The sequence below is a fragment of the Rhinoderma darwinii genome, chromosome 2, assembly GCF_050947455.1.
Source record: "Rhinoderma darwinii isolate aRhiDar2 chromosome 2, aRhiDar2.hap1, whole genome shotgun sequence".
NCBI lineage: Eukaryota > Metazoa > Chordata > Amphibia > Anura > Rhinodermatidae > Rhinoderma > Rhinoderma darwinii.
Window position 1 is genome coordinate 193,002,221 of NC_134688.1, and position 24,681 is coordinate 193,026,901.

The following is a 24,681-nucleotide window of genomic DNA, read 5'->3' on the forward strand; positions in this document are numbered from 1 at the left end:
TTCCTACTCTGAATGGTCCCCGGTTATAAGTAGTATACCCCAGGGTTCTGTGCTGGGACCACTATAATTCAACTTATTTATTAATGATATAGAGGATGGGATTAATAGCACTATTTCTATTTTTGCAGATGACATCAAGCTTTGTAGTAATGTTCAGTCTATGGAAGATGTTCGTGAATTGCAAGCGGATTTAAACAAACTAAGTGTTTGGGCGTCCACTTGGCAAATTAAGTTTAATGTAGATAAATGTAAAGTTATGCACCTGGGTACAAACAACCTGCATGCATCATATGTCCTAAGGGGAGCTACACTGTTGGAGTCACTTGTTGAGAAGGATCTGGGTGTACTTGTAAATCATAAAATAAATAACAGCATGCAATGTCAATCAGCTGCTTCAAAGGCCAGCAAGATATTGTCGTGTATTAAAAGAGGCATGGACTCGTGGGACAGGGATGTAATATTACCACTTTACAAAGCATTAGTGAGGCCTCATCTAAAATATGCAGTTCAGTTCTGGGCTCCAGTTCATAGAAAGGATGCCCTGGAGTTGGAAAAAATACAAAGAAGAGCAACGAAGCTAATAAGGGGCATGGAGAATCTAAGTTATGAGGAAAGATTAAAAGAACTAAACCTATTTAGCCTTGAAAAATGACGACTAAGGGGGACATGAATACATAAATATATTAATGGCACATACAAAAAAATATGGTGAAATCCTATTTCATGTAAAACCCCTCAAAAAACAAGGGAGTACTCCCTCGGTCTGAAAAAAAAAGGTTCAACCTGCAGAGGAGACAAACCTTCTTTACTGTGAGAACTGTGAATCTATGGAATAGTATACCGCAGGAGCTGGTCACAGCAGGGACAGTAGATGGCTTTAAAAAAGGGTTAGATAATTTGCTAGAATAAAAAAATATAAGCTCTTATGTGTAGAAATGTTATTCTTCCCTTTTCCCATCCCTTGGTTGAACTTGATGGACGTGTCTTTTTTCAACCGTACGAACTATGTAACTTTGTAATTGAAAAGGTTGCAGCCTAGTTAGTGAGTGCTGTAAAAAGGCGTATTGGTGGTCACTATCTGGTTAAGTTTTTTTTTTTTTAATAAACCAATGTTTGAGGTAATTTAAAGCAACTTTTAAATTGACTATTATTAAAAAAAATAACTTTTTTGGATACAGCTTCTATGTATCCTGTATACATAGAAGCTGTATCCTTCCATCAGAGCCAATTCCATCAGGTCAGCTGCACTGATGGCTCTGGTAAAAAAAATGGTCCTGCATGTCTCTGACAAATTTAAGTGTCTCTGACTTTTAATAAAATTCAGAGACATGCAGGATCAGCTTTCACGGGAGCCATCAGTGCAGCTGACGTGATGGAATCGGCTTTGATGGAAGGATACAGCTTCTAGGTTATCAGGATATGAAGAAGCTGTATCTTGAAAAGTTGTTTTTTTTACATAAAAGTCAATTTAAAAGTTGTTTTATATCACCGCAAACATTAATTTATATATAAAAAAATGTTTTATTCAAAAGGCGTACATAACTTTTAAGGACTCCAATTTCTCAAGAAAACATTTCAATACAATATCGTGACATGCTAGCAAAACCCTTGACAGCCTTAAATTCACATCACAATCCCTGGGTGGTCACACATCTACACACACATAGCATAGACGCCTAGTGATAGAGTCACACAAAATCATGCTTTTCTTCAAAGCCATATTATATATGCACGTATTATATACATGTCGTCTTTCCTGAATTGCCAAAGACTCTACCAATAGAGATCTCCCAGACTTCTGGCAAAGCAGGCAAGTCTCCCACAAAGGTTGCTTGCATGTGCCACTAGGGGTTTGCTGTATACTGTATGTATTTATATTTCTTCCATTGACTACTATGGGACCTGTATAAATATCTATGCAGTGAGTGCCCACTTGTGACAGCTCCACAAAACAAAGAAGTTCCACAGCACTGGACCGCAACTGGGTGCACGCCTCAACTGGACCTGGTGCACGGTCCTCAATATCAGGCAGACAAGAATGGGCAGAGGCAGCACTTCCAAAAAATAACAGCTTTTTATTCACCTGTGCAACGTTTCAGTCCGACTGGACCTTTCTCAAACATAATACACACATCAAGTAGTAGGTATATAAAGACTCAGAGTCAAATAGTAATCAAAGTGATCAAAACAAAAGTAAATTTAAATATAGCTACATACTGTAAAATATACAATCTGAAAACACAAACAGTAAATAAAGGTGATAATACATGCATGTATAAAAATATTAAGGGACTGGTACAGCAATAGGCAGTCCAAATATAAATAGTGTGTTAATGATTAATAACTCACCCAAGTGTGCGTAATAAAAATTATTGCAGAATATCATCTGCAGAAACCATATGGACAAGCTCCTCATGGATTACGGCGTCCATGTGTGCATACTACGCATGTCACACATGTGTGAAAGAAAATTGATTCACTACATCATGACATCCCTCGAGATTACGTTGGATATTTCCTCCGCATTCGTGGTATGTATCTCACTGTGCGGTGGCCATTTTAAAAGCTTGCAAGAGATCAATCTGAAGGTAAAAGATCCCCATCTTAAACTTACTATAGGGCAACCAACTAGTAAACTGGCGAGAATCAGAATCAATAGGGGAGACGATTGCCAATTATATAAGTGACCTAATAAGATCCGTTATTGGTATAGGAAATAGACAAAAAAGAGGGAACACAATATATCACTATAATCATAATCCTAACATTTAGTCAGGATAAATGCACACAGTCTGATGTGTAGACATCCAAAGAGGTGCAACATTAATAGTGTAGAAAAGTTTTTTTCCCTTAATTACTACATGTAATCACAATAGTGTATTGTCCCTGAATAAATCTATTTTCGATGGCGCATTAATAGTGTTGACTAGAGATGAGCGAATCGGGACAACCGAACACAGTTTCGGTCCGAACATCAGGAAAAGTTCGGTTCGTAGCGAATTCGAACTTCACCGGGTTCGGCCGAACCCGTTTTGGGTCAAAAATATTATACAAATCGGCAGCCACTTGTCTCTATCAATCGCTGATAGAGAAAAGAGGCTGCTGATTAAAAATAAAATAAAAAGCATTTCATACGTACCCGGTCGTTGTCTTGGTGACGAGTCCCTCTTCTTCCTCCAGTCCGACCTTCTTTTCTGACGCGGCAGCCTGTGATTGGCTGCAGAGGCCTCTGCAGCCTGTGATTGGCTGCAGCGGTCACATGGGCTGTAACGTCACCCAGGAATGTCGGGCCGGATATCGAGAGGGACGCGTCACCAAGGCAACGGCCAGGAGACCGGACTGGAGGAAGCAGAAAGTTCTCGGTAAGTATGAACGTCTTTTTTTTTTGACAGGTTACTCTATATTCTGATCGGAATTCACTGTCCAGGGTGCTGACACAGTTACTGCCGATCAGTTAACTCTTTCAGCACCCTGGACAGTGACTATTTACTGACGTCGCCTAGCAACGCTGCCGTAATGACGGGTGCACACACGTAGTCACCCGTCATTACGGGGCCTCATGCACACGACCGTAAAAACACCCGTTATTACGGGTCGTAATTAGACTTCTGTTAGCCACGGGTACCTTCCCGTTTTCTCACGGGAAGGTGTCCGTGCCGTTAAAAAGATAGAACATGTTCTATTTTTTTATTTTACGGGCCGTGCTCCTATACTTTATAATGGGAGCACGGCTCGGAAAAACGACCGGCTGCCCGTGGCCGGCCGTGCTCATCTCCTGAAATACTCTGTGCTGCCTTAAACTCTGTGGACAGGTCAGGATCCTGTTTCTTTTAAATGCTGCTGGGGAACCCGCTCGATCCACTATATAAGGCTGCGCTACAGTGCAGCATTTAAAAGAAACAGGATCCTGACCTGTCCACAGAGTTTAAGGCAGCACAGAGTATTTCAGGAGATGAGCGTGCAGATTCAGTGCTGCTGTGAACTCTGCTCTTACCATTACGTAGCTCTCAGTCTGTTACCTCTCCTCCACTACTGTCCTCAATAACACCTTCATGATTGGCAAGTCACCACGTAACGGTAAGAGCAGAGTTCACAGCAGCACAGAGTATTTCAGGAGATGAGCGTGCGGATCTTGTGCGCGGTGGTGACTTGCCAATCATGTGAAGGTGTTCTTGAGGACAGGAGTGGAGGAGAGGTAACAGACTGAGAGCTACGTAATGGTAAGAGCAGAGTTCACAGCAGCGCAGAATATTTCAGGAGAGGAGCGTGCAGATTCTGTGCTGCTGTGAACTCTGCTCTTACCATTACGTAGCTCAGTCTGTTACCTCTCCCCCACTCCTGTCCTCAATAACACCTTCACATGATTGGCAAGTCACCACCCCGCACAAGATCCGCACGCTCATCTCCTGAAATACTCTGTGCTGCTGTGAACTCTGCTCTTACCATTACGTGGTGACTTGCCAAGCATGTGAAGGTGCTCTTGAGGACAGGAGTGGAGGAGCGGTAACAGACTGAGAGCTATTTAATGGTAAGAGCAGAGTTCACAGCAGCACAGAATATTTCAGGAGAGGAGCGTGCAGATTCTGTGCTGCTGTGAACTCTGCTCTTACCATTACGTAGCTCAGTCTGTTACCTCTCCTCCACTCCTGTCCTCAATAACACCTTCACATGATTGGCAAGTCACCACCCCGCACAAGATCCGCACGCTCATCTCCTGAAATACTCTGTGCTGCTGTGAACTCTGCTCTTACCATTACGTGGTGACTTGCCAATCATGTGAAGGTGTTCTTGAGGACAGGAGTGGAGGAGAGGTAACAGACTGAGAGCTACATAATGGTAAGAGCAGAGTTCACAGCAGCACAGAATATTTCAGGAGAGGAGGGTGCAGATTCTGTGCTGTTGTGAACTCTGCTCTTACCATTACGTAGCTCAGTCTGTTACCTCTCCTCCACTCCTGTCCTCAATAACACCTTCACATGATTGGCAAGTCACCACCCCGCACAAGATCCGCACGCTCATCTCCTGAAATACTCTGTGCTGCTGTGAACTCTGCTCTTACCATTACGTGGTGACTTGCCAATCATGTGAAGGTGTTCTTGAGGACAGGAGTGGAGGAGAGGTAACAGACTGAGAGCTACATAATGGTAAGAGCAGAGTTCACAGCAGCACAGAATATTTCAGGAGAGGAGCGTGCAGATTCTGTGCTGTTGTGAACTCTGCTCTTACCATTACGTAGCTCAGTCTGTTACCTCTCCTCTCCTCCACTCCTGTCCTCAATAACACCTTCACATAATTGGCAAGTCACCACCCTGCACAAGATCCGCACGCTCATCTCCTGAAATACTCTGTGCTGCTGTGAACTCTGCTCTTACCATTACGTGGTGACTTGCCAATCATGTGAAGGTGTTCTTGAGGACAGGAGTGGAGGAGAGGTAACAGAATGAGAGCTACGTAATGGTAAGAGCAGAGTTCACAGCTGCACTAATGTGTGATACTGAATGTTATACCATGTATAGAAGCCTGCCGCGAAGTTGACTTAGATACAGGGCGCCAGCAGACAGTATCATACATGGCCATACAGACATATATACAAACAAACATACATGCAAACATACATATATACAAACATACATACATACATATATACAAACATACAAGCATGCACATATATACATGCAAACATACACACATATATACATACATACATGCAAACTATCATACATACATGCATACACACACATGAAAACATACATACATACAAACAAACATGCAAAGATACATACATATATACAAGCATGCACAAATATACATGCAAACATAAGTACATGCAAACATAATTACATACATGCACATATATATAAACATACATGCAAAAATAAAAACATGCAAACATACATACATACATACATGACAACATACATACATACATACTTACATGCAAACATACATACATGCAAATATATACATGCAAATATACATACAAACATGCACATATATACATACATGCCAACATACATGCAAACATACATGCACATATATACATACATACATACATGACAACATACATACATGCAAACATACATAAATGCATACATACATGCAAATATATACATGCAAATATACATACAAACATGCACATATATACATACATGCCAACATACATGCAAACATACATGCACATATATACATACATGACAACATACATACATACATAAATGCAAACATACATACATACATTCATGCAAACATACATACATACATGCAAATATATACATGCAAATATACATACACACATGCACATATATACATACATGCCAACATACATACATGCAAACATACATACATACATGCAAATATATACATGCAAATATACATACAAACATGAACATATATACATACATGCCAACATACATGCAAACATACATGCACATATATACATACATACATGACAACATACATACATGACAACATACATTCATGCAAACATACATACATGCAAACATACATACATACAAACATACATTCATGCAAACATACATACATGCAAACATACATGCAAATATACATACACACATGCACATATATACATACATGCCAACATACATGCACATATATACATACATACATACATGACAACATACATACATGCCCAAAAAAAATAATAATACGTTCATACTTACTTTCCTCCTGTCCGGCCTCCAGCGATGACGTTTCATCCATGTCGCCGCTGCAGCCTGTGATTAGCTGCAGAGGCGGTCACGTGGGATGAAGCGTCATCCTGACGTGCGTGACCGCCACTACAGCCTGTGATTGGCTGCAGCGGCGAAAGGGATGAAACGTCATCGCTGGAGGCCGGACAGGAGGAAAGTAAGTACGAACATATTATTTTTATTTTTTTATTACATTAAAATTTTATTTTCCGCACGCCAAGCATGTACTGTCAAGGATGCTGAAAGAGTAAGTGCAGCAAATTAACTCTATCAGCACCCTGGACAGTAGCATGCTCGGCGTACGGAAGTGACAGGTTCGGTCCGAACTAGTTCGGTCCGAATCGAACTTTTTTGTGAAATTCGGCGAACTAGCCGAACCGAACTTTTGAAAAGTTCGCTCATCTCTAAACAAGAGCATAACCATTTGTGTGTTAAAGACAATTCTTATGTCTGCAATTTTCTACATTTTTTGTCATATTCTTAGCAAGTGTAGGAGAACTGGCCAAAACATATATTCACATATCAAGAGCTGCTGCTCAGAATAACCTATTTAGATATGCAAAAAACAATCTGCTGAGATTAAAACAGCATAAACATCTTGCACAAACAATGGTCTGATACATGTAAAACATGAATATTAACACTGTGTGCATTCTGCATGACTAAAAGTCTGCAGCTAATTGTGAAAATGAAATAGGTAGGATAAAAGTCTGGCCAGCAGGAATGTAGGAGGCACTGGCATTGCCGAGAGGATGAGATATGTGGATGAGCCAGAAGAAAAAAGAGTGGGTGGTAGCAAAATAAAAGAATAATGAGCACAATTTCAGATTTCATCTGTTACGCATTAAATCACTTCCATTCCAGCTTACCATAAAATGCACAAAGAGCAGGTAAGTTGTTGAGTGCTCAGATAGAGAGATTAAGTGAGTCTTTATTATAAGCTTTTAAAGTGATGGATTATTCCATGAGGTGTAAGGAAATTGCAGATGTGGTGATCATATAATTAAACAAAATAATCAAGCTTGTGGTTGTCAAAAGCAAAGTAAAAGGCTGAGAAGAAAATCTACATACCCACACCTGATATCCAATTTCCAACTTGAAGAACAGTAAGAAAAAAAAATCACCCACCAGCAAACTAAAGTCCCTAAGCTGTGATGTTTTGTTAAATTAGGAAATTCAGCCTAAGGCCAGTTTCACGCAATTGCCGCAAAACGACCGTGGGTCTAATGACACGAGCTAGTAGCATCATTGGTATTTATGATGCTGTTAGTTCAGTCAGACCTAGACTTGTGGCCATGAGACCCATTCACACTTGCGTAATCTGGATCTGTATATTTAGTTCCCAAAAACTCTTTCAATGAAAGTGAATTGCCGAATTCCCCGACTGCGTTATTGTATGCCATCTTTGACGTATATTTAAATACGCAGCATGTCCCATCAAATTTGTACGGGTACTGTTTTTCACTAAAGAAGTCAATGGAGCCTGAAAATATGAATCCGTAATTTTTCTATTATACATCCATATGTTCCACTCCTGAATTTGGCTTGAAAAATAGATGCGAAACACTGACCAAATTTGCACTATGTGAAAGTGGGCTAATGCAGACAAAATCTTCTGTATTTCATGTCAGTATTATACATTCAAGACACACATCTTATCCAAAATTACAAGTGCAAGGAGCTGTGTGTTGTACAGTATGTCAAGGAAGATGGTTCTCTGTATCTGAAATCCATTTCCTAAGGAATGACTTATTATCTGGGATATATTTTATTTTGTTAGGCATTATCAGCATATTTTTGTGCAATATAACTGACATCCTATATCTTCTTCCACAATGATAAGCTATCAAATCTGACACTTCTTTATATGTATAACCTAGAAAAGACAGATGCTAAGAAGACAAGGGAATATGCAAAAATAGAAAAGTACTTTATTGACTTACATGATAAAAGAGAATAAATAAAATGAGGAATCCATAAAACAGCAGATAAGAAGGACAATAAGCTGTGCATCTAACAAATAAACAAAGAGTACAAAATTGTACCAATGACACGCCTTCCAAAAAGTTTTGGTATAGACTGAAATGAAGAGACCATATATGCATATAACAATGTGCTACATAAGCACAAAGAATACAAATAGAAGTGAAACATGTATTAAGTCCATATGAACGTGGAGGAAAGCAATTATACAAAAGAATACAGAGGCATATCAAAGGGATATATCATACCCATGATGAATGCAGGAAGAAAGACAGCGAACCTCCGCCCCAACGCGCGTTTCGGTGCTAATGCCTTTGTCTGGAGGTGGCGTTGAACAATGAACTCACCATATTTAAATGGGGACTGGCTAATTACAAGAACATGCGTCAGGTGAAAAATACTCCATTCTAAGTATGTTTACCTCACTGTATAGTTACCGGTCGCTTCGTCCTGGAGAGTAAAATGGCTGCACCACCGGAAGCGTCGGTCACGAGGGGCCGGAGCCAGATACACGTCACCGCGTCAACAGACACTGTCACGTGAGTCCAGAGTCCGACACGCCATGAGCGACGAAACGGAGGTCGGTCACAACGCACCAATCACAAAGCGACACAGTGAGCAGAGACCACAAGATTGCAGTTAAGGTAAATTTTCCCAATGGTAGTTTACAATACATGTGTGCAATACAGTATTGATGACGTTAATGTTGATAAAGAAAATCCACATCAAAGTGTAGTAACCATCAGAACTACATAATGCATTTGCAAGGAAAATAAGTACAAAACCAAACAATTGATGCAGTGAAAAATATATATATAAATAAAAATAAAAAAGGGGGGTGCCAAAAGTAAAAAACAAAAAACACAGCACAAGACCACAGTGTATGAACACTATATTATATACAGTGATATTATAATATTTGTGCTAAATATATAAATGTGAATAAATATGAATATTGATACAAAAAATATATTAAAGTAATAAAGATGATGAACATATATGTGCCTGAATAGTGTACAGAATTATAATATAAATAGCGTATGTACAGTGAAGGAAATAAGTATTTGATCCCTTGCTGATTTTGTAAGTTTGCCCACTGTCAAAGTCATGAACAGTCTAGAATTTTTAGGCTAGGTTAATTTTACCAGTGAGAGATAGATTATATAAAAAAAAAAAAAGAAAATCACATAGTCAAAATTATATATATTTATTTGCATTGTGCACAGAGAAATAAGTATTTGATCCCCTACCAACCATTAAGAGTTCAGCCTCCTCCAGACCAGTTACACGCTCCAAATCAACTTGGTGCCTGCATTAAAGACAGCTGTCTTAAATGGTCACCTGTATAAAAGACTCCTGTCCACAGACTCAATTAATCAGTCTGACTCTAACCTCTACAACATGGGCAAGACCAAAGAGCTTTCTAAGGATGTCAGGGACAAGATCATAGACCTGCACAAGGCTGGAATGGGCTACAAAACCATAAGTAAGACGCTGGGTGAGAAGGAGACAACTGTTGGTGCAATAGTAAGAAAATGGAAGACATACAAAATGACTGTCAATCGACATCGATCTGGGGCTCCATGCAAAATCTCACCTCGTGGGGTATCCGTCTGAAGTTTGCAAATGAACATCTGGATGATTCTGAGAGTGATTGGGAGAAGGTGCTGTGGTTAGATGAGATTAAAATTGAGCTCTTTGGCATTAACTCAACTCGCCGTGTTTGGAGGAAGAGAAATGCTGCCTATGACCCAAAGAACACCGTCCCCACTGTCAAGCATGGAGGTGGAAACATTATCTTTTGGGGGTGTTTCTCTGCTAAGGGCACAGGACTACTTTACCGCATCAATGGGAGAATGTATGGAGCCATGTACCGTCAAATCCTGAGTGACAACCTCCTTCCCTCCACCAGGACATTAAAAATGACTCGTGGCTGGGTCTTCCAGCACGACAATGACCCGAAACATACAGCCAAGGCAACAAAGGAGTGGCTCAAAAAGAAGCACATTAAGGTCATGGAGTGGCCTAGCCAGTCTCCAGACCTTAATCCCATTGAAAACTTATGGAGGGAGCTGAAGATCCGAGTTGTCAAGCGACAGCCTCGAAATCTTAATGATTTACAGATGATCTGCAAAGAGGAGTGGGCCAAAATTCCATCTAACATGTGTGCAAACCTCATCATCAACTACAAAAAATGTCTGACTGCTGTGCTTGCCAACAAGGGTTTTGCCACCAAGTATTAAGTCTTGTTTGCCAAAGGGATCAAATACTTATTTCTCTGTGCAAAATGGTGAGATTTTGCATGGAGCCCCAGATCGATGTCGATTGACAGTCATTTTGTATGTCTTCCATTTTCTTACTATTGCACCAACAGTTGTCTCCTTCTCACCCAGTGTCTTACTTATGGTTTTGTAGCCCATTCCAGCCTTGTGCAGGTCTATGATCTTGTCCCTGACATCCTTAGAAAGCTCTTTGGTCTTGCCCATGTTGTAGAGGTTAGAGTCAGACTGATTAATTGAGTCTGTGGACAGGAGTCTTTTATACAGGTGACCATTTAAGACAGCTGTCTTTAATGCAGGCACCAAGTTGATTTGGAGCGTGTAACTGGTCTGGAGGAGGCTGAACTCTTAATGGTTGGTAGGGGATCAAATACTTATTTCTCTGTGCACAATGCAAATAAATATATATAATTTTGACTATGTGATTTTCTTTTTTTTTTTTATATATAATCTATCTCTCACTGGTAAAATTAACCTAGCCTAAAAATTCTAGACTGTTCATGTCTTTGACAGTGGGCAAACTTACAAAATCAGCAAGGGATCAAATACTTATTTCCTTCACTGTATTACACATAAGTGCATAAAAAAATCATAACATTTTCCAACAAAGGATATATCAATATATGAATATAAGCATATATCAAGCTTTAGTTCTCTTTTCGTCAAAAGATTCTTCAAGAGTTGCATGGATTTTAACAATATTGATTGACTAACATGGAAAAGCCCAAAAAAACTTCTTTATATGTGTAAAACGTCAAGACACTACTTCGTGTTTATGGAAGATTCAATTAGAAATGCAAGAAATGGGAATTAACCACTATAACCTAGCCAGGACCATTAGTAGATATGTTTCCCTGTGCATCCCATACATCCCTTCCCCCCAATAAAAATGTGGCGCAATTCTGTTCTTGATTAAGGAGCATTCTGGGCCCAATTTCACTGTCACAGCATGCAAAAGTGCCAGATTAAGCCAGATATTTGTTTCAAATTGGCTTTTGGCCTCCTTCCTGATAATTTCAGTGCAATTTTGATGCAGCCTCAATATTCTTCAGTGAGCAGACAGATGCGGTCCTCCATTTTATATTTGTTGGATTATTTCCCCCAGATGTTTTTATACCATTTTTATAGTAATAATATTTTTATATTTTTTAAGAGGTAAATTGTATAAAAGCAAAATTTATTTTTCTCATTTCTATTTCTTTATTAAATTGGATTCTCTATTTTTATTTCAGTCATTGTGCATATGTAGAAATCTTTAACTGTATGTATAGTTGTTAGGCTGGGTTCACACGACCACATTAACGTCCGTAATGGACGGACGTATTTCGGCCGCAAGTCCCGGACCGAACTCAGTGCAGGGAGCCGGGCTCCTAGCATCATAGTTATGTACGATGCTAGGAGTCCCTGCCTCTCCGTGGAACTACTGTCCCGTACTGAAAACATGATTACAGTACGGGACAGTTGTCCTGCAGAGAGGCAGGGGCTCCTAGCATCGTACATAACTATGATGCTAGGAGCCCGGCTCCCTGCACTGAGTTCTGTCCGGGACATCCGGCCGAAATACGTCCGTCCATTACGGACGTTAATGTGGTCGTGTGAACCCAGCCTCAAGGATCTTCCAGGCACAGCTTCTGTATCCACGCCCATAGGTAATCAGTCTGCACCTGCTTCTATGTCTGTGAGACTGACTCCATCTTCCACCACTCAGGATGGCAGGCTTAGGAGTGGGAGAGCCTATCACAGCCTGGCCAGATAGAGCTAGCTCCCGCCCTCTGTCTATTTATACCTGCCTTTCCTGTTCCTCCTTGCTTGTGACTCTTCTCTGTTGGTTTCCTGGCCCTGCTGCATCTTCTTGAACTACTTGTCCCTGCTTCGTATTGACCCTGGCTTACTGACTACTCTTCTGCTCTGCGTTTGGTACCTCGTACACTCCTGTTTTGACTCGGCTTGTTCACTACTCTCCTGCTCTGCGTTTGGCACCTCGTACTCTCTTGGTTTGACTCGGCTCGTTTACTACTCTTGTTGCTCACGGTGTTGCCGTGGGCAACTGCCCCGTTTCCCTTTCTTCTGTGTTTCCTTGTCTGGTTGTCTGTCGTGCACTTACTGAGTGTCGCCCAGTTGTACCCCGTCGCCTAGGGCGGGTCGTTGCAAGTAGGCAGGGACTGAGTGGCGGGTAGATTAGGGCTCACTTGTCTGTTTCCCTATCCCTGTCATTACATAATCACAAGCCCATATACCTACTCTACCCTGGTCCCTCACACAACTATGGACCCCTTTGAGACCCTGGTTCAGCAAATGCAGGGTCTCTCCCTACAGGTCCAGGCCCTGGCTCAGAGGGTCAACCAGCCTGATGCTACCATGGTAGTGCCCCTCACCTCACCTCTTGAACCCCACCTCAAGTTGCCTGACCGGTTCTCAGGGGACCGGAAGACATTTCTCTCCTTTCGGGAGAGTTGTAGGCTATATTTTCGTTTAAAGCCCCACTCCTCAGGTTCTGAGAGCCAGCGGGTGGGTATAATTATGTCCCGGCTCCAGGAAGGGCCCCAAGAATGGGCCTTCTCCTTGGCTCCTGACGCCCCTGAACTTTCCTCCGTTGATCTTTTCTTTTCTGCTCTCGGACTCATTTATGACGAGACTGACAGGACTGCCTTTGTCGAGAGTCAGCTGGTGACCTTACGTCAGGGTAAGAGTATTGCTCTGACTTTAGGAAGTGGTGCGTAGCTTCTCGGTGGAATGACCCTGCCTTAAGGTGCCAGTTTAGGTTGGGTCTGTCGAACGCCCTGAAAGACCTGCTAGTTAGCTATCCCTCTTCTGACTCCCTAGACCAGGTTATGGCTTTAGCGGTACGACTTGACCGACGTCTCAGGGAACGACAACTTGAACGTTTATGTGTTTTCTCCTCTGACTCCCCCATGATGCCTCCCGAGGTTCCGTTGCTTCGTTCTTCCACGGAAGACTCGGAGGTACCTATGCAACTCGGGGCCTCCGTGTCCCCCCAACAATGTAGAGAGTTCCGCAGGAAGAATGGTCTCTGCTTCTATTGTGGGGATGACAAGCATCAAGTGAACACCTGTCCTAGGCGTAAGAATAAGCAGCCGGAAAACTTCCGCGCCTAAGTGATCATCGGGAAGGTCACTGGGGCCCACAGGTATTTCCCGTAAATATGAAACGTAATAAAATCTTGCTTCCCTTTCAGGTCTCTTTTGGTGGTAGGTCTGCTACCGGCAGTGCCTTCATGGATTCAGGGTCGTCTGCTAATATCACGTCTGTGGAATTTGCTATGTCTCTAGCTATGCCTTTGATTGATTTGCCTAAACCTGTCCCGGTAGTGGGTATCGACTCCACTCCTCTTGCTAATGGTTATTTTACACAGCATACCCCTGTTTTTGAACTCCTTGTTGGCTCCATGCATTTGGAGCAGTGCTCTGTACTGTTGATGCAGGGATTATCGTCCAATTTGGTTTTAGGCCTTCCCTGGTTGCAGTTGCATAATCCCACGTTTGACTGGAATACTGGGGATCTTACAAAATGGGGTAATGAATGCTTGACGTCATGTTTTTCTGTTAATTCTATTTCTCCCCCTGAGGAGGTGAACACGCTACCTGAGTTTGTTCAGGACTTCGCTGATGTTTTTTCTAAGGAGGCCTCCGAAGTGTTACCTCCTCATAGAGAATACTATTGCGCTATCGATTTGGTACCAGGAGCTAAGCTCCCTAAGGGTAGGATATTTAATCTCTCTTGTCGCGAACGTGAAGCCATGAGAGAGTATATCCAGGAATGCCTGGCCAAGGGTTACATTCGCCCCTCTACTTCTCCGGTAGGTGCTGGCTTCTTCTTCGTAGGGAAGAAGAATGGTGGTCTTAGGCCATGCATTGACTACCGTAACTTGAATAAGGTCACTGTAAGGAACCAGTATCCCCTTCCTTTGATTCCTGATCTCTTCAATCAAGTTCAGGGGGCCCAATGGTTCTCTAAGTTTGACCTTCGGGGGGCTTATAACCTTATCCGAGTCAGAGAAGGGGATAGATGGAAGACTGCGTTTAACACGCCCGAAGGTCATTTCGAATACCTCGTCATGCCCTTTGGGTTGTGTAATGCTCCCGCGGTCTTCCAGAATTTCATAAATGAGATTTTAAGAGATTACCTGGTGGTATTTCTTGTAGTGTACCTTGATGACATACTTGTGTTTTCCAAGGACTGGTCCTCCCACATTGAGCATGTCAGGAAGGTGCTCCAGGTCCTTCGGGAAAACAAACTGTTTTCTAAAACCGAAAAATGTGTGTTTGGGGTCCAGGAGATACCATTTTTGGGTCAAATCCTCACTCCTCATGAATTCCGCATGGACCCCGCCAAGGTCCAGGCTGTGGCGGAATGGATCCAACCTGCCTCCCTGAAGGCGTTACAGTGCTTCTTGGGGTTCGCTAATTATTACAGGAGATTTATTGCTAACTTCTCGGTCATCGCTAAGCCTCTTACGGACCTCACTCGCAAAGGTGCTGATCTCCTCCACTGGCCTCCTGAGGCTGTCTAGGCTTTTGAGGTCCTTAAGAAGTGCTTTATCTCGGCCCCGGTGCTGGTTCAGCCCAACCAAATGGAGCCATTTATCGTGGAGGTTGACACATCCTAGGTGGGAGTGGGGGCTGTCTTGACCCAGGGTACCAGGTCCCTCACCCATCTCCGTCCCTGTGCCTACTTCTCCAGGAAGTTTTCGCCCACTGAGAGTAACTATGATATTGGCAACCGCGAACTCTTAGCCATTAAATGGGCATTTGAAGAGTGGCGCCACTTCCTGGAGGGGGCTAGGCACCAGGTAACGGTCCTTACCGACCACAAGAATCTGGTTTTCCTAGAATCTGAACGGAGGCTAACCCCGAGACAAGCTCGATGGGCGTTATTTTTTACCAGATTACATTTTTTGGTTACCTATAGGGCTGGGTCTAAAAATATTAAGGCTGATGCACTGTCGCGTAGCTTCATGGCCAGCCCTCCTTCGGAGGAAGATCCTGCTTGTATTTTGCCTCCAGGTATAATCATTTCCTCTATTGATTCTGATTTAGTCTCTGAAATTGCTGCTGATCAAGGTTCAGCTCCCGGGAACCTTCCTGAGAACAAGCTGTTTGTTCCCCTGCAATTCCGGCTAAGGGTACTTAGGGAAAATCATGACTCCGCACTATCTGGTCATCCAGGCATCCTGGGTACCAAGCACCTCATTGCCAGAAACTATTGGTGGCCTGGGTTGCCTAAAGACGTTAAGGCCTACGTCGCCGCTTGTGAGGTTTGTGCTTGGTCCAAGACTCCCAGGTCCCGACCAGCGGGCTTACTACGTTCTTTGCCCATTCCCCAGAGACTTTGGACCCATATCTCCATGGATTTTATCACCGATTTGCCTCCATCTCAAGGCAAGTCGGTGGTGTGGGTTGTAGTAGACCGCTTCAGTAAGATGTGCCACTTTGTGCCCCTCAAAAAACTACCCAATGCTAAGACGTTAGCTACCTTGTTTGTCAAACACATCCTGCGTCTCCATGGGGTCCCTGTCAATATTGTTTCTGACAGAGGGGTACAATTTGTTTCTTTGTTTTGGCGAGCCTTCTGTAAAAAGTTGGAGATTGATCTGTCCTTCTCCTCTGCCTTCCATCCTGAAACTAATGGCCAAACCGAGAGGACTAATCAGTCTCTAGAACAATATTTAAGGTGTTTTATCTCTGACTGTCAATATGATTGGGTCTCATTCATTCCCCTCGCTGAATTTTCCCTTAATAACCGGGTCAGTAACTCGTCAGGAGTCTCCCCCTTTTTCTGTAATTTTGGGTTTAATCCACGGTTCTCCTCCGTTTCACCTGGTAGTTCCAACAATCCCGAGGTAGAGGTCGTTCATCGGGAACTGTGCACAGTCTGGGCCCAGGTTCAGAAGAACCTAGAGGCGTCCCAGAGCATACAAAAAACTCAGGCAGATAGAAGACGTTCTGCTAACCCCTTGTTTATGGTCGGGGATCTGGTGTGGCTATCGTCAAAGAACTTGCGCCTTAAAGTCCCGTCCAAGAAGTTTGCTCCCCGGTTTGTAGGGCCGTACAAGGTCATTGAAGTCCTCAATCCTGTCTCCTTCCGACTGGAATTGCCACCATCTTTTCGAGTACACGACTTGTTTCATGCCTCCCTCCTTAAACGCTGCTCCCCGTCCTTGGCTCCCTCGAGGAAACCTCCTGTCCCCTTTCTCACCCCTGAGGGGGTAGAATTCAAGGTGGCCAAGATTGTGTACAGCAAGATGGTCCAAGGCTCCCTCCAGTACCTGGTCCATTGGAGAGGATACGGGCCTGAGGAGAGGACTTGGGTACCCGCCCGGGATGTTCACGCTGGGGTATTGGTCAGGAGGTTCCACCTTCGTTTCCCCAATAAACCAGGTCCATCTAGAAAGGGTCCGGTGGCCCCTCATAAAAGGGGGGGTACTGTTAAGGATCTGCCAGGCACAGCTTCTGTATCCACGCCCATAGGTAATCAGTCTGCACCTGCTTCTATGTCTGTGAGACTGACTCCATCTTCCACCACTCAGGATGGCAGGCTTAGGAGTGGGAGAGCCTATCACAGCCTGGCCAGACGGAGCTAGCTCCCGCCCTCTGTCTATTTATACCTGCCTTTCCTGTTCCTCCTTGCTTGTGACTCTTCTCTGTTGGTTTCCTGGCCCTGCTGCAGCTTCTTGAACTACTTGTCCCTGCTTCGTATTGACCCTGGCTTACTGACTACTCTTCTGCTCTGCGTTTGGTACCTCATACACTCCTGGTTTGACTTGGCTTGTTCACTACTCTCCTGCTCTGCATTTGGCACCTAGTACTCTCCTGGTTTGACTCGGCTCGTTTACTACTCTTGTTGCTCACGGTGTTGCCGTGGGCAACTGCCCCGTTTCCCTTTGTTCTGTGTTTCCTTGTCTGGTTGTCTGTCGTGCACTTACTGAGTGTAGGGACCGTCGCCCAGTTGTACCCCGTCGCCTAGGGTGGGTCGTTGCAAGTAGGCAGGGACTGAGTGGAAGGTAGATTAGGGCTCACTTGTCTGTTTCCCTATTCCTGTCATTACAATAGTTTTGAGTGATTGGGGTAAGCTAGTGTGGATTAGCAGTGTATGTTTCTTTCTGTGCTTTTTGTTTCTATCGGGGCCGGAATAAGGTACAGTATTTTGGTGCCCCAGGCAGATTAGGTAAATTGCGCACCCCCCTACCCCTAAATCAGGGACAAGTGAACGCTACCACTAAGAGTGAACATTTAGTGACCAAATACCAGTTCTTCAAAAGTAGTCTGCAGATTATTATCATCACGCTGCAGACTATACAAGAGAATACACTACTGATCTGACGCAGTCACAGACAGAATACAAAAAAATTATATCCAGAAACTCACAGGTGACGTCTTCTCAGAATGGAGTCGTTATCTTTTTATTTTTCTTCTCCTTCCGACGCAGACCATTATGATGACTTCTCCCGATAAATGAGCTGACCAGACCGCAAAATAAATCAGACCCGATACCAGACCCCTAAATTAATTCATACCCCAGACCAGAGCCCTAAATTAATGCAGACCCCTAGAACTCTAAATTATTCAGACCCCAGACCAGAACCCCAAAATTAATAAGACTCCATAATGTTCAGATAAGGCATTTGTTTTCTGTCTGCAAGCACTTCATAAGTATAAATGTTGCTTTTCTTTGGGGCTCAGGAACATATAGGTCAGTCATTGTTACTTATGATATAAAATTGCATCTTCTCAGAATGATGGATTGAAGCAAAAAAAATTGCATTTTTTTGCGTTAGCCATAGATAAATAGGTTAGTGATTTTAGTGAATTTATATTTTAAAAGGCAAGATGTTTTAGTGAGCTATTGGCTTGAGGAAGGTGCCTGGTGACTTCCATGAGTGCAGCTTTGCCCAGCATAGAATCCTAAGTGGATGAAATGTTGGTGAACTACTCAGCAGTGGAGCTGGGTTAGGGGTTTGCAAAAGCGTACAGTGAGCATGGGAGAGGTGCTGGGTGCTATCCAGTGGCGGATTAAGTAGACCATGGGCCCTGGGCTGTTACCCATAGTTGGGCCCCCCTTCTCCACCACCGCCCTGTAACTATTGTTAACACTTCCTTTTTGTCCAGACATTAACAATGGGTGTTATTACTCCCCTTGTCAAAAGGCTGTGTCCCCACATACTGACAGTCTCCAACCATCGCTGACAGTATCGCACCATGTAGGGACACATTCTCCTGACAAGGGGAATAGTAACACTTATTTGTCTATCAGTCCTGGACTGCACAAAGACTTTGTGAAATACAAGGATTTCCTATAATAAACATGTCAGTAGAGATGACAGATTGTCTATAAATCTAGTGACTCACAGGTGACGACGTAGTTTTTTTCCTCTTCTCCATCCAGTCCAGACTTCATGACGACTTTTCCCGGCCATGACCCATTTCTGCAGAATTTGCCACTCAGATGTCTTTGGCTCCTCACTTCCAACATTTCCACACCTATAAACAAAGATAATATTATCGTGGTGCCACACACTGTGCCCCTAAATATAATAGCACAAAACACTGCGCCCCTGAATAAAATAGTACAAACACTGTGCCCCTAAATATTATAGCACCATAGACTGCGCCCCTGAATATAATTGTGTCAAACACTGTAGATAGCATTACACACAGCCCCCTGTAAATAGCGCTACACAGTCCTCCCCCTCTGTAAATAGCGTCACATAGCCCTCCCCCTCTTGTATATAGTGCTACACAGCAATCTCCCTTAGATATAGTGATACACAGCGCTCCCTTCTATATAGTGCTATACAACAATCCCCCCTCGTATATAGTGCTACACAGCGTCTCCCCCCTTGGACCTGCAGCTCTTGTAATTGCTCAGTATAATGTCCCCCGTAGCTGCCCCCCACAGTATATTGCCACCCATAGCTGCCCCCGCAGTATAATGCCCTTCATAGCTGCCTCTACACAGTATAATGCCCCCATAGCTGTGACACAGTATAATGCCCCCATAGCTGCCTCTACACAGTATAATGCCCCATAGCTGCGACACAGTATAATGCCCCCATAGCCGCGACACAGTATAATGCCCCCATAGCCGCGACACAGTATAATGCCTCCATAGCTGCGACACAGTATAATGCCCCCATAGATGTGACACATAATGTCCCCCGTAGCTGCCCCCCACAGTATATTGCCACCCATAGCTGCCCCCGCAGTATAATGCCCTTCATAGCTGCCTCTACACAGTATAATGCCCCCATAGCTGTGACACAGTATAATGCCTCCATAGCTGCGACACAGTATAATGCCCCCATAGATGTGACACAGTATAATGCCCCATAGCTGACACAGTATAATGCCCCATAGCTGACACAGTATAATGCCCCATAGCTGACACAGTATAATGCCCCCATAGCTGCGACACAGTATAATGCCCCATAGCTGACACAGTATAATGCCCCATAGAGGACACAGCATAATGCCCCATAGAGGACACAGCATAATGCCCCATAGCTGACACAGCATAATGCCCCATAGCTGACACAGTATAATGCCCCATAGCTGACACAGTATAATGCCCCATAGCTGACACAGTATAATGCCCCATAGCTGACACAGTATAATGCCCCCATAGCTGACACAGTATAATGCCCCATAGCTGACACAGTATAATGCCCCATAGCTGACACAGTATAATGCCCCATAGCTGACACAGTATAATGCCCCATAGCTGACACAGTATAATGCCCCCATAGCTGACACAGTATAATGCCCCATAGCTGACACAGTATAATGCCCCATAGCTGACACAGTATAATGCCCCATAGCTGACACAGTATAATGCCCCATAGCTGACACAGCATAATGCCCCATAGCTGACACAGCATAATGCCCCATATGTACGTACCTAATAAATAAAAAAAACATAATTGCTTACCTATCCCGGTTCCCACGACGGTGGGGGATGCGATGCTTCTCCTCCTCTGCACTGTGCTGTGAGTGACTCCGTGCAGGCAGGCGCGATGACGTCACTACATCGCGCCTGCCTGCACCGAGCCGCTCACGGCAGAGTGAATGCTGGATCGAGGCTCCAGCATTCAACCCAACTGAATCTGCGTCCTGCAGCCGCAGATTCGGTTGGAAGCGGGCAACGGTGGCAGCTAGCAGCGCTGCATAGTTTTTTAAGATAGTGTGCGGTTCGGGCTGCGATGGGCCCCCTGGCAGCCTCGGGCACCGGGCGACCGCCCGAAACGCCAATATTATAATCCGCCATTGGTGCTATCTACTCACCAGTCCCCAGTCTTCTTCTATCCAGCGTCAGGATGAAGTGTGCTGTGGTGCACACATTCTGGCGCTGGTTCGCATCAGGACCCTTTGTGCATCGCTGCACACTATGCCATGACGTTGGACAGAAAAATATTGGGGAAAATACAGGTGCTGGGACCAGAAGAAGACCGGGGTGAAGAAAGGTGCGTGGACAAGAAGATGACCAGGGAGCGAGGAGTGGTGAGTTATGCCAGCCATGCTCAATGCTCCCCGGTCCTCCTCTATCAATGAGCACTTCTCTCCTCTTTCAGGACGATGGAAGCACTCATTGGTTGAGTGATTCCATTGGCCTGAGAAGGGAGTGTCACAAGAGATTCCTTTTTATTCTATTTTCAATAAAAAAAATCATGCCCCTCCCTCACTGCGAGATGGCATCTAGGCGGTCGCCTACTCTCGCCCATCCCTCATCCTGTCCCTGGTTTCCAATTATTTTTTTTTAAAGAAATTATTGTATATATTTTTTTAAACAAAATATGTCCTTTATGAGGTCAGAAAATACTGTTAAGCCTCCATAAGCGCCCGAGTCACAGGTGAAGCTAGGTCTGCTAAAAAATAAAATTTCTGCCATGTAGGCAATAGAGTGCTGTATATGCTAAAATGGAGAAGTTAAAATATACCATTTCTGTCTTCTCCTCAGGGTGTCTAGCTGTCTCTGACTGTTTGGCAGCCGACCTGATCCTGCTTGATTGCAAAGCCTTTAATCCCATGATGTACATTCATAAAGGTGCAGTTTTAAGGTTCAGTACCACGAGCCATTTATTCATGACCCATTTTTGTTAAAAAGTTGGAGATCAGAAGCCAATCATTGTGAAAAATATATAATAAAAATGGGCATTTAGAAGTGGCAAATACTTTTTTACAGCCCTGTATATAAAAAAAGTAGTTTAGTGCAGAGTGCAAAGGGAACACTAAAATATATTCTTCATGAAGCAAGAAACTGTTATTATCTGTTGTTTTCAGTATACATGATCATTTCTCTGATTTGCTAGTAGAAGACAAGATAATTCACCCTGTGCTATTTTGTCTGTATTTTATATTTCTGCCTTATTTTAAGACACTGTAAAACATTGCATTAGTTGTTCTGGGAATAAAGGCAGCATAGAGACCAATTGTATCTTGCAGTGGTGCACATCAAAGAATATAAAACCTGACTCTGAAGGGATCAAGTGGGATTTCAATAAAAGCCTATGTTCAAACTTCAATATTCACAGAGGTTTAAGCTTGCTACAGTATTGAGGTAAGGGCCTCTTCTCACATTTAATAGCATACTGTATATTGATCATAAGAAAAGATTTCTGTTCTATTGACCCGATTATGTCTTTTCCTGGTATTGTTCATGTCATTACTTTCTGCTATTCGAAAGTGAGCTGAGAACTATGAAAAGCAGGCATCAGCCATGAACCGTATTCTTCTGCTCACGGATAATCTTTAGGTAAAGTTGTTTGTGAGACATTATCTCTAAGAAAGGATGAGAACATATTTCAGCACAAATGAATAACACAATCTGAAAGTAATCCCAAAATATGTCTTTCTTCATGGCTAAATGATGCTGTTTATTGGAAAATCTTATGCAGCTATTTGAAACTTTATTTGGTCAAATATGTTCTTAGTTTTAATATTAAAAGAACATTTGTCACCTGACAGTACTCTGTTTTAAGAAATCTATAAGATAGTCTGCTAAAGGAGAGTCAAAAGGGTGTACCAGCACCCATTAAATAGCTCCTCAATTGGGTGAGCAGATGTAACGTGCCTGGTTGCATAATATCCACATTGGTGGATTCAAGGAAGAAAAACATGTAGTGGAGTGGCAGTAGCAATATGTGTCTTCTCATCTAGCTAGGTCAAGATCAGTCAGTTGGGTGCAGCACCAAGGAATATAACAAATACATAGTCAAAGGTCAGTATGAAAAAGTACAGAGATGTAGCCATACAAGTAGTTTGAGTGGCACACAAGCTTTAAACACAGTTAAATACCCCTGATATCAAATGAAAGAAATGTGAAGCAAACCACATTAGAAATTGGAGAATCATAAACTAAATACTACTGTCAAATAATCTGGGCATAACACTAGGCAAACAGGGGCAGAAAATATAACAGGATGGTACAGGGTAATCAGTAAACACACAGATGAGAAACTCGTTGGGTACAAAGAGTTCATTATCCCAAACAACACAAACTGTATACTGAAAGGACATTGTTATAACAAAAAAACAAACTAGATTAGGAGTCAAAATCTTAACAAACCAACTGGATGCAGGATGGGGTCGGCATCACAGGGTAAATTCTCTGTTTCAGTATTTCGTCTAGAGGCAAAATGTGGATAAGAAATCACAATAAACCATTTACTGTATAACTGGATTTGCTTTAATTGCAAACATTGACTGTAAAGGCCCTTTCACATGGGCCAATTATCGGGTAAACGAGCATTCGCAGAATGCTTGTTCCCGATCATTGCCCTGTGTAAACAGTGCAACGATCAGCCGATGAACGAGCAAATGCTCATTCATCGGCTGATTGTATAATTTATGCAGCCGAAAATATTATCATTGTCGGCAGCACATCTCCCTGTGTAAACAGGGAGGCGTGCTGCCGACATGATACAAAATTATGGAGGCGTACAATCGTAGCAACGAGCGCTCGTTCCCATACATCGCTCCTAAAGGCACTAACATTTAGGGTAACAGACTGTTTAAATGATAGCCGTATTAATAAGTGATCTAATGAAAATCTATCTATCTTAGAGAGTAAAATAAAAAGAAAAGAGAAACTGAAAACAATAAAAAATTATGCTATGGACACTTTTAAATGAAAACAAAATAAAGCTACTTTGCAAAGAGTCTTGATTAAAAATGTCCCACCTTGGGGGGCGTGGCTTGGACCTGCATGAGGACGGACGTGTGACAGGGAGCTCCGTGACTAAGAAGCCCAAACCGGCTTAAATAAACCTATTGGACACCAGGAAAAGAAGTCTCCCGGCAGATGAACGTACCCTAAGCCCGGAGGGCGCAGTGAAGTCAGAGAATCAGCTGGGGAACGGAGGAAACTCGGCTCGGAAGTCGGAGCATCGTGGGGGAGGGGAGTCACGAGGCACGGCTTCCCGGGCTAAGGCGCCCTACAGATATCTCGTCTGGGAGATTAACAGTGGTCAGGAGTCGCAGGAGGACAGATTCCAGGAGAGCAGTGAGGATTCTGTGAACGGAGGTGAGGAGGGGAGTCACAGCAGCCCACGGAGGGTCGGTAGCACTGCAGGAGAAAGAGGGGAAGGAGGGGAGCGGCCTAGAAGGGAAGAAACGCCAGTGTGATAAACTTTATTTCTGGAGGGTCACAACAGGTCAGTGCACACAGTGGAAAGGAGGTTGAGCAGAGTCACAGAC

The 24,681-nt window shown here is 43.3% G+C and overlaps 1 long non-coding RNA gene across 1 annotated transcript; it reads left to right on the top strand.

The window, feature by feature from the left end:
- The first annotated feature begins 9,162 nt into the window (after positions 1–9,162).
- Positions 9,163–22,147, top strand: LOC142740915 (uncharacterized). Its single transcript, XR_012880916.1, has 2 exons — positions 9,163–9,337; positions 21,944–22,147. It is a non-coding gene; the product is annotated as an uncharacterized LOC142740915 (long non-coding RNA).
- Positions 22,148–24,681: the final 2,534 nt, after the last annotated feature.